Source organism: Nicrophorus vespilloides, unplaced genomic scaffold (assembly GCF_001412225.1).
Source record: "Nicrophorus vespilloides isolate i.1.1-1 unplaced genomic scaffold, Nicve_v1.0, whole genome shotgun sequence".
Lineage (NCBI taxonomy): Eukaryota > Metazoa > Arthropoda > Insecta > Coleoptera > Silphidae > Nicrophorus > Nicrophorus vespilloides.
This window is the reverse complement of record NW_017099704.1, coordinates 95,602-103,684: the sequence shown is the minus strand read 5'-3', so window position 1 is coordinate 103,684 and position 8,083 is coordinate 95,602.

The following is an 8,083-nucleotide window of genomic DNA, read 5'->3' as shown; positions in this document are numbered from 1 at the left end:
TTCTACTTGAATGAAAATTTCAAATATGCTTCGCAAGTTAATTTGCAAAGTATGCCTAAATTATGTCACAATATTACGTATTGTTCTAAATTGCTTCAAGAATTATTAAAATATGTATAAGAAATGTATTGGCGTTTGTAATTGACTTAAAATATTTGAGGTTATTCTCAGTCAAAATCAGTGGCGTGCATAGCAACAAAACTATTATTTATAATTAATCATGCCGTCGTCAATGTGTTAAATGACAGTTACATTTACCATTTTTACAAAGAAAAAACAACAAACATTTAAAAAAAAAAGAAGAAGAAACTCTCATTGTTTTTTTTTTAAACATTTAATTCATCATATTGACACGTGATTGCGTTCGTACGAAACTTATATACATTAAACCAGCGGTTTTTTTTTCCGCGCCTCCTTTAACTTTTTATTGTTTTAATAGATTAAATAATATAGACACGTTTTATTTATTTGAAGACATTATGATATAAAAATTAATTTATTAAAAAACATTTTGGCGTCTCCCCTGGTTAGAAACCGCTGCATTAAACATGAGATGATTTATTTTATTGCTGTGATCAACATGTAAAGTAACGTGTATATTTGAGATTCGAATAAAACTTTTGTTTGTCGCATATCTTCCGTTGAGTTAATTGGAAATCGCATAAAATATTGATTCAGTGTGTGTGTGTGTGAGAGAGAGAGAGAGAGAGTCAGAGCGGATATTTGATATTCGAAAGGTAAATATAATATAAAAATATCGAAGTTGCTTCTGTTGTCGGGAACAACCGCGCCCTCCCTTCGAGCGCAAATGCATTTACAAATAAAACAAAAAACAAACAGAAGTGAAGAGAGAGAGAGAGATATAAATATAGATTTTGTTTGATGATGAGAAAGATAGAGAGAGAGAGAGATGGTAAAGGGATGAAGTTGTAAGGACGAATCCCGCGGGATTCGCGCGAAGGCAGAAGAGATATAATGCATTCTTTGTGTAATTACTCTTAGTGTCGTTTTAATTAATAGTAGAGCGCGCGCACCGTTTGAAGATTCCATTATGAGTGTGCGACGACCGCCGCAGCCGACTACGCTTTCAACTCACCAATCAACTAGTTTCAGTTTATTGAAGTGCGCATGCTCATAAATCATGAATATTTTAAGATATCCTAATAGATATACTACCCTCACGTTCTCAACCTAACCTAACTTAAACTACTTCACCGCACAAGAGAAAACCTTTGCACGGTTGCATAATAATGATAATACAAAAAAAAATGAGAGTAGTAGAGGAATGCTTTCATTTTTTTTTCCACAACCCCTTCTCATTTCAGTTTTGTTTCGCTTAATCGAAGTGTGCGGCGGAGTCAACCGCCTCCGGCTCGCAGAGTCCATTGATTGCGTGTTTATCCCGGTGAAAGGAAAGAGAGATCCACTTGGCCGTGGCATAAAAATCCAGGGGTGGAATGACTTGAGTTTAGCCAAAAGAAAAGATAAATACGTGCGGGGGTGGAACAAAAACAACGAAAAAAATTTATATATAAAAGAGAGAGAGAGAGACAAAGATGGAATTGAGGGGGTTTTGGTTATATCAGGGAATAAAAGGGGATGGAAATAGAGATTGAATTTCCTTGATAACAAAAGGGCTTTAAAATATATAAAAAAAAATCGGTGAAAGGAACAAAAAGAAAAAGTAAGTGAAGTTGTAAGGGTTGAGTGAGGGTTGTAGAAGTGTAGACTTGACGAGGGAGGGAAATTGTTTGGAGGGTTGTGGTTGTCAAGTGGCGATTTTTAATTACAGGTATATCGTCTTCTCCATTTTCAATATTGGTGATTTTAATTCGATTAAAAGGATACATTCATGTTTATTAAGTTGCCTAATTATTTTTATGTCAACACATGAAGTTTACCAACTGCAAATTTCAAAAACAACAAAAAATAAGATGAAATAGTTTATTTAATAAAAATGAAAGTATTGCTTTTCTTATATTCAATATCTTAATTATCAAGTTGTTTAATTAGTGTTTTTTTTTACTAAATTGAAAATTTGAAATTGCTCCTGTTGGAAATTCGCAACGATAGATGGCGGTGGTCGTAATTGGATCGCCTGGAACCGCTATCATTAGAACTAATTGATGGGCGATTAAAGCGAACGTTGCATCTCGGCAAAGTGAAATTAAGAGACGGTTGCGTGTGCGTTGCCCGATGATTATCGACTGAAAAGATCAGTCTCGTCCTGATGATGATGATCGTCACGATCGTCAATTACAGCTTAAACGATTTGCGCAAATTATCCGCATCAATCGCATCCCGTTCCCATTTATACACACTCACACACATTCATTCAACTTCATCTAACTGTTATTTATAGCAGCGTTTTCCAAACTGAGAAGCGCGTCTCCCTAGGGAAGCAGTGTTTTTACATTTCATTGATTTTCATTGAAAAGTATAATACATAGAATGAATCCAAAACATGCATTTGAAAGCTGAATGTTTGGGGAATCTAGGCAGTATCGATATATTACTGTGGTTTTAGCCGTTTGGCTGTAATTCCNTGTTCAAAGTTTAAAAAATGCTCGAAAGAAACAGTGTAATTAGTAGACATCTGACATTTCATTGATTTACTCGAAAACTTCAAATCCACTTCAAATCTAATAGGAAACAATAACTGGAAGATTCAAATCCAGTAGGAAACATTCAAATCCAGTAGGAAACAATAACTGGAAGATTCAAATCCAGTAGGAAATAATAACTGGAAGATTCAATCCATGAACAATAACTGGAAGATTCAATAGTGAACACATGTCAGGAAACATTCAAATCAGTAGGAAACAATAACTGGAAGATTCAAATCCAGTAGAAACATTCAAATCCAGTAGGAAACAATAACTGGAAGATTCAAATCCAGTAGGAAACATTCAAATCCAGTAGGAAACAATAACTGGAAAGATTCAAATCCAGTAGGAAACATTCAAATCCAGAGGAAACATAACTGGAAGATTCAAATCCAGTAGGAAACATTCAAATCCAGTAGGAAAAATAACTGGAATCGATATATTACTGTGGTTTCAGCCGTTTGGCTGTAATTCGTGATCAAAGTTTAAAAAATGCTCGAAAAGCAGTGTTTTTACATTTCATTGATTTTCATTGAAAATTAGTTTGGAAATAATGTAAAAATATCTACAAACTAATTCTAATATAAAAAATACAAGGAAAACCTTTCATTCATTGCACTTAATAAATAATGCAGTTCGCAAGGTTACGTACCGTAGAATTCTCATGCAGTAATCCCAAAACAAAATTAAAGTAATTAAAGCAAAAATAATTTTCCATTTTTTTATATTATCAACTTTAACCATTTAAAGCACAAAACCAATAATATAAGAACACATTAAAAATTATTGTTAGCTAACAAATCTAGCGTGAAGCGTGCGAGTCAATAAAACGACGAAGGCCGAACCTCAATTCGCTTATTTATTTATGTACTTATAGAACAATTCTCGTTCAATCTATTATCCTCATCCTCTTGTCCTACTCTTAACAACTATATTACTACTACCACTTAGATCCACGCTAAAAACTAAACTGCAAGACGAACATCATCTTCGAATGTTAAAAAAAAATCTATAAATAATCTAATATTTGCTAAATTTATTACCAAAACAAAAATATTCATATTTAGAAACTATTTTTAGTCTATTAGATCAAGCCCAGAAAATTTTCGCTCTTCTATTTTCGGATGCAAATAAATCTCATTTTCTAATAGCTAAAATACAAGTGTTTCTTTTTTATAGAAGCAATGCGAATTAACATTTTAAATTGATCAACAGAAACATCGTTAAAAAGTAAGTGATAAATTACGTTTCACGTGAACGCAATTATTTCCGAGTCGATGAGTTTGTAATTTAATAAATTAATAACACAACTGGAAATGAATTCAGCATAATTCAAACAAAACGCATGACTATCAATGTAATTTAAACTACTGAAAATATCAATTTGTACTTTAAATTCTATTTGAGAAAACTGTAGATTTTAAGTGTAAATAATGAGTTGCAAACTGGCTACTTGTTAATAGACTTAATTGTTCATAGAATCAATCTAATTTATGTTATTGCTTTAATCGAGATGAGATAGAAGCAAATTATGCGGGTTTCGTAACAGAATTCCTGCAAACCATTGTGTTGCGTTGCGCAAATCGAACTTAAACTGTCCCGCAAAACAAGACATTATATAAAATAAACTTTAATGTTACCTTCTGACATTTCGAGTGCGTTTTGCGTGTTGCCACATCACGATGGGAGCTCCCAAAGACACTCAGAACCAACCGAACACCTATTAATCTCGTTTCCATTTTATTTATTTTCTCAGTTTCTCAGCAAACTTCTTGTTTATATCGTTTCTTTTTTGCATGGAGAGATAAAAAAAAAAGAAAGAAATATCCTAGTTTTATTCCTTCGTGTAAAATTAAACGATTTGCATACGACTAGCAGAAAGAGCAATAATAAAGTAAAAGTGCTGTTCGGTGCAGGTAGAGCGACTTACTTTGCGGTTTTTAAACGCGACCACAATTTTTGTCTCTCCTATGGAAACGTTCATTAGTTATTTAGAACAGTTTATTGCACTTAACCTAATTGATAAATCAACTATAAATTTCTATTATTTTACTTGGTTTATTAGTTTTTATATCCAGAAAAATGAGGAAGAAAATTTCAAAATCTAATTGCTAACTTCGCTAAAAGATTTTGTTAACAAACTAAATAGTAAAGAATGAAACTTTTCGTTAAATCTCTCTTTTAAGATTTGATTAACACCTGTATTGTAAACGATTACTATGTAATTGTCATTTGCATTCACTTAATAGTTTAGTATACTACTAATTGCCATTTACAACTTGAATGAAAATGAAAAAGCATGAAAAATCTTTACTTTTTTTTTCGGTTTTTAAAGAAAGATATTCGAGTAATTCATAACAATGATCGAGCTTGAAAAACTCTATATAAAATTTAGTATTTTATTTCCAAAAATCAGGATACGAAAATAAATGTCTTTTTCAAATTTCAACGTTTCTTTGTGCATAAAACGAACGGTTTACTTGATCATTCGAATTCGTTTATTTCGATCCTATTTATAATCGCTTACAAGGAATTAAAATCCAAATATTATAGCAATTCTCAACAACAACAAAAAGTAGCGGAAACATTTTTGCACGCGATACCAAAAAATTCCATTTTTTTTAAGTTTTCCTATTAAATTATTTGCGACCGCAAATGAGTTCTTAAAATCACGTGCAGAAAGTCCAGTCACCGTGAATTCCGAATCACGTGCTCCCATATGAAAGCAATTAATTGAAACCTACGTTAAAAGTGTAGATTGATACAAAATAGATACAACAGCAACAAATAAACATTCACGAACGAAATGAGCTGTCGAACGTTTAAAGGTTACGCAACGAGCGCGAATTGCGTAAAGCGAAAGAATAATACGTACGAGAGAGAATCGAGGTTGCTAATTTTTTCGCAGTAGTAGAGAATTTTTAGGGTCAAAAAATTACGGTCTAAAATTTATATGACCATCGTGATCTCACTCAATCGATTACGCAAATCTTTCTAGCAAAAAATTTAACTATGCTTATTTTTAGATTGTTTAATATATTAACTTCAATGCAAGTGTAAAGTTTCGAAACATCGAATTACTTCGTTTTCACATTAAGATTTTTACGTTCCGTCAAACTGCTAAATTCAAGTATCAAATTGACTGCAACCTATTCAATTAAGGCCAATTGCGGCCGGTTTTTTCAATAACGTTCTCGATTATATTATCGTCATTTCGAATTGTCCGCGTAATCCAAACAATTACTTTAATTAGGATCAAAGAGAGGCGGTCGGCTTCTGTTTCTTGAAATACTCCATTTGTTACTTGATTTCTTGCGCAATTCGCGTCTCAAATCAAGTGTGCGCGCTTGCTTCAATCGAGAATAACAATTAAGATCAGAGTTTTTCCTTTTTTTTTTCGGTAGATTAATTTCAAGCACACTCTTATCACTTAATTTTCTGCTACATTATGTGCACTTCGCAGTTGTAACAAATGCACGACGTACACGTGTTTTTCTCAATTTTAACAAAACAAAATATATAATTATTTTTTATGTTAAATCAACAGTCAAATCAAATGAGTTAGAGATAAATAATATTTATAAGTAATTAAGAAAGTAATCATTAAAGCACATAAATAAAGAAAATAACGTAGGCTTAGAATTAATGTTTCAATTAACCGAAAATAGATGGCGAATCTATCTTTACCAATTATTAAAAACTTAATTAAAAAATAAATTGTATTCGTTATTGCTAAATATACATAATTTGTTTCTTATTTAAAATGTTAAATTTAGAAGAAAACTGTAAAATTTATGTGCATGGTTAAATGGCTATAAATATCCAAATATTTTCAATCAATTTTTCCCCGCATGTTTACGTTGTAAATTTGCCAAAAAACAAAAAAAAAAACTGTTACGCCGAGAACGTTACATAACTTACAATGAAAACAACTCGTTATTATATATTATACATACTTTTCTTTCTGTGTCGAATGCAAATATAAATAGAAAATCATTTTCCGTCTGGTTTCACGTGCTCTTTATTTATATTTATTTGTATACACACATACACAAACTCTGATCAACACGTGCCAAGAGCGAAAAACGATCCGTTTGTGTTCTCCGCAAATTTGCAAACAATAATTTCGATTTCGAAAGTCGATATTCGTACATGTATGTAGGTAAGGTATTAGACGTAGATTGTTGTTGTTGTTTGTGTGAAATAGCGTTAGTCCTTTTTTTAGGCATAATTAGCTAACAATGAGGTTATTGGCCTTGACTTTTCCGCGTTCGTAGCGCAGTTTATATTTATTTGGTAGTGACTCGACGTATTTTTATTCCACTTTGCGTTATTGCGTATAAACAAGCACATTTTTCTTGTTGTTGTGTAAATAATTCAATAATTACAGCAGTTTGCAAAATAACAAAGCAATATCACCCTTAATTTATGTATTGAAAATGTTTAACATATCAATTAAAAATTATGAAAATCAATTTTTAATTTCAGCTATATAATTTATTAATTAATAATAATTCAGTTTATTTCGTACAAAAAACTTTAAACATCGTGTATTAGGGTAATAATAATGTTATAAATCAAAGTTTCAAATGACTGATAACAGATGGCGTAACTAAATTTCGTAATTTACTGTAAACTTAGATAATTCTTAGTAAAAAGATAACATTTTTAAGCGTAATAACTAAATCCTTGTTTAACGGTTTTCGATTAAAAATGAAATCGAAGAGAGTGCAGGAAAGCGTTGATTATTTTGTTGGGTTTTCTTTGCTACTTTTGGCAATCTCTCCCTTTTCACGTCGTCACTGCTATTCGAATGCGACAATCCCATTGATTATATAACAACAGCTCGAGCGTCGTCAAGGTGATCCTCATTGTCTTAAGCAGCTTCGGGTGGGGAGTGGAAACGCGTGGACCCGCGGTGTGGTCGACCTCTTTCCATCCTCGTTTCTTTTGCGTAACACGAAACAGAGAAGAACAACAAGACAAGAGAGAGAGACGGAGAGAGAAAAAAGGCAAAGAAGAAACGGCACCCAAGAAGCATCTGGCCAAACGAAACCTCGTTCACAATTTCTCCAACAACTCACCTAAATAACCGACATTAAAATCTAGTTATTCGTGTTTTAATTATTCGTTGCTATGGTTTCAAATAACAATAACAATTGTCCAGTTGAAAATACGTATCAATTAATTGATTTAACGCTTGTCTCTGTTGTCCTTGAAATCATCGTTATTATTATCATTCTCAGTTTTCTTCTCATCTTGTTTGTTGTTTCGTTTACTATTACGTAAATCGATGGAATTTTACGTCCGGAATTCGCGCGCTCCATGAAAGATGCCTGATAAATTAATTCAAACTAAGATTTCTTCATATCAACAATTATATAATAAACACAATGATTTACCAAAATAAATATCTCTTTGGTACAAAATAAATTAGTTTGAAATTTAATAAACAAGAATATATTTCTTATCGAAAA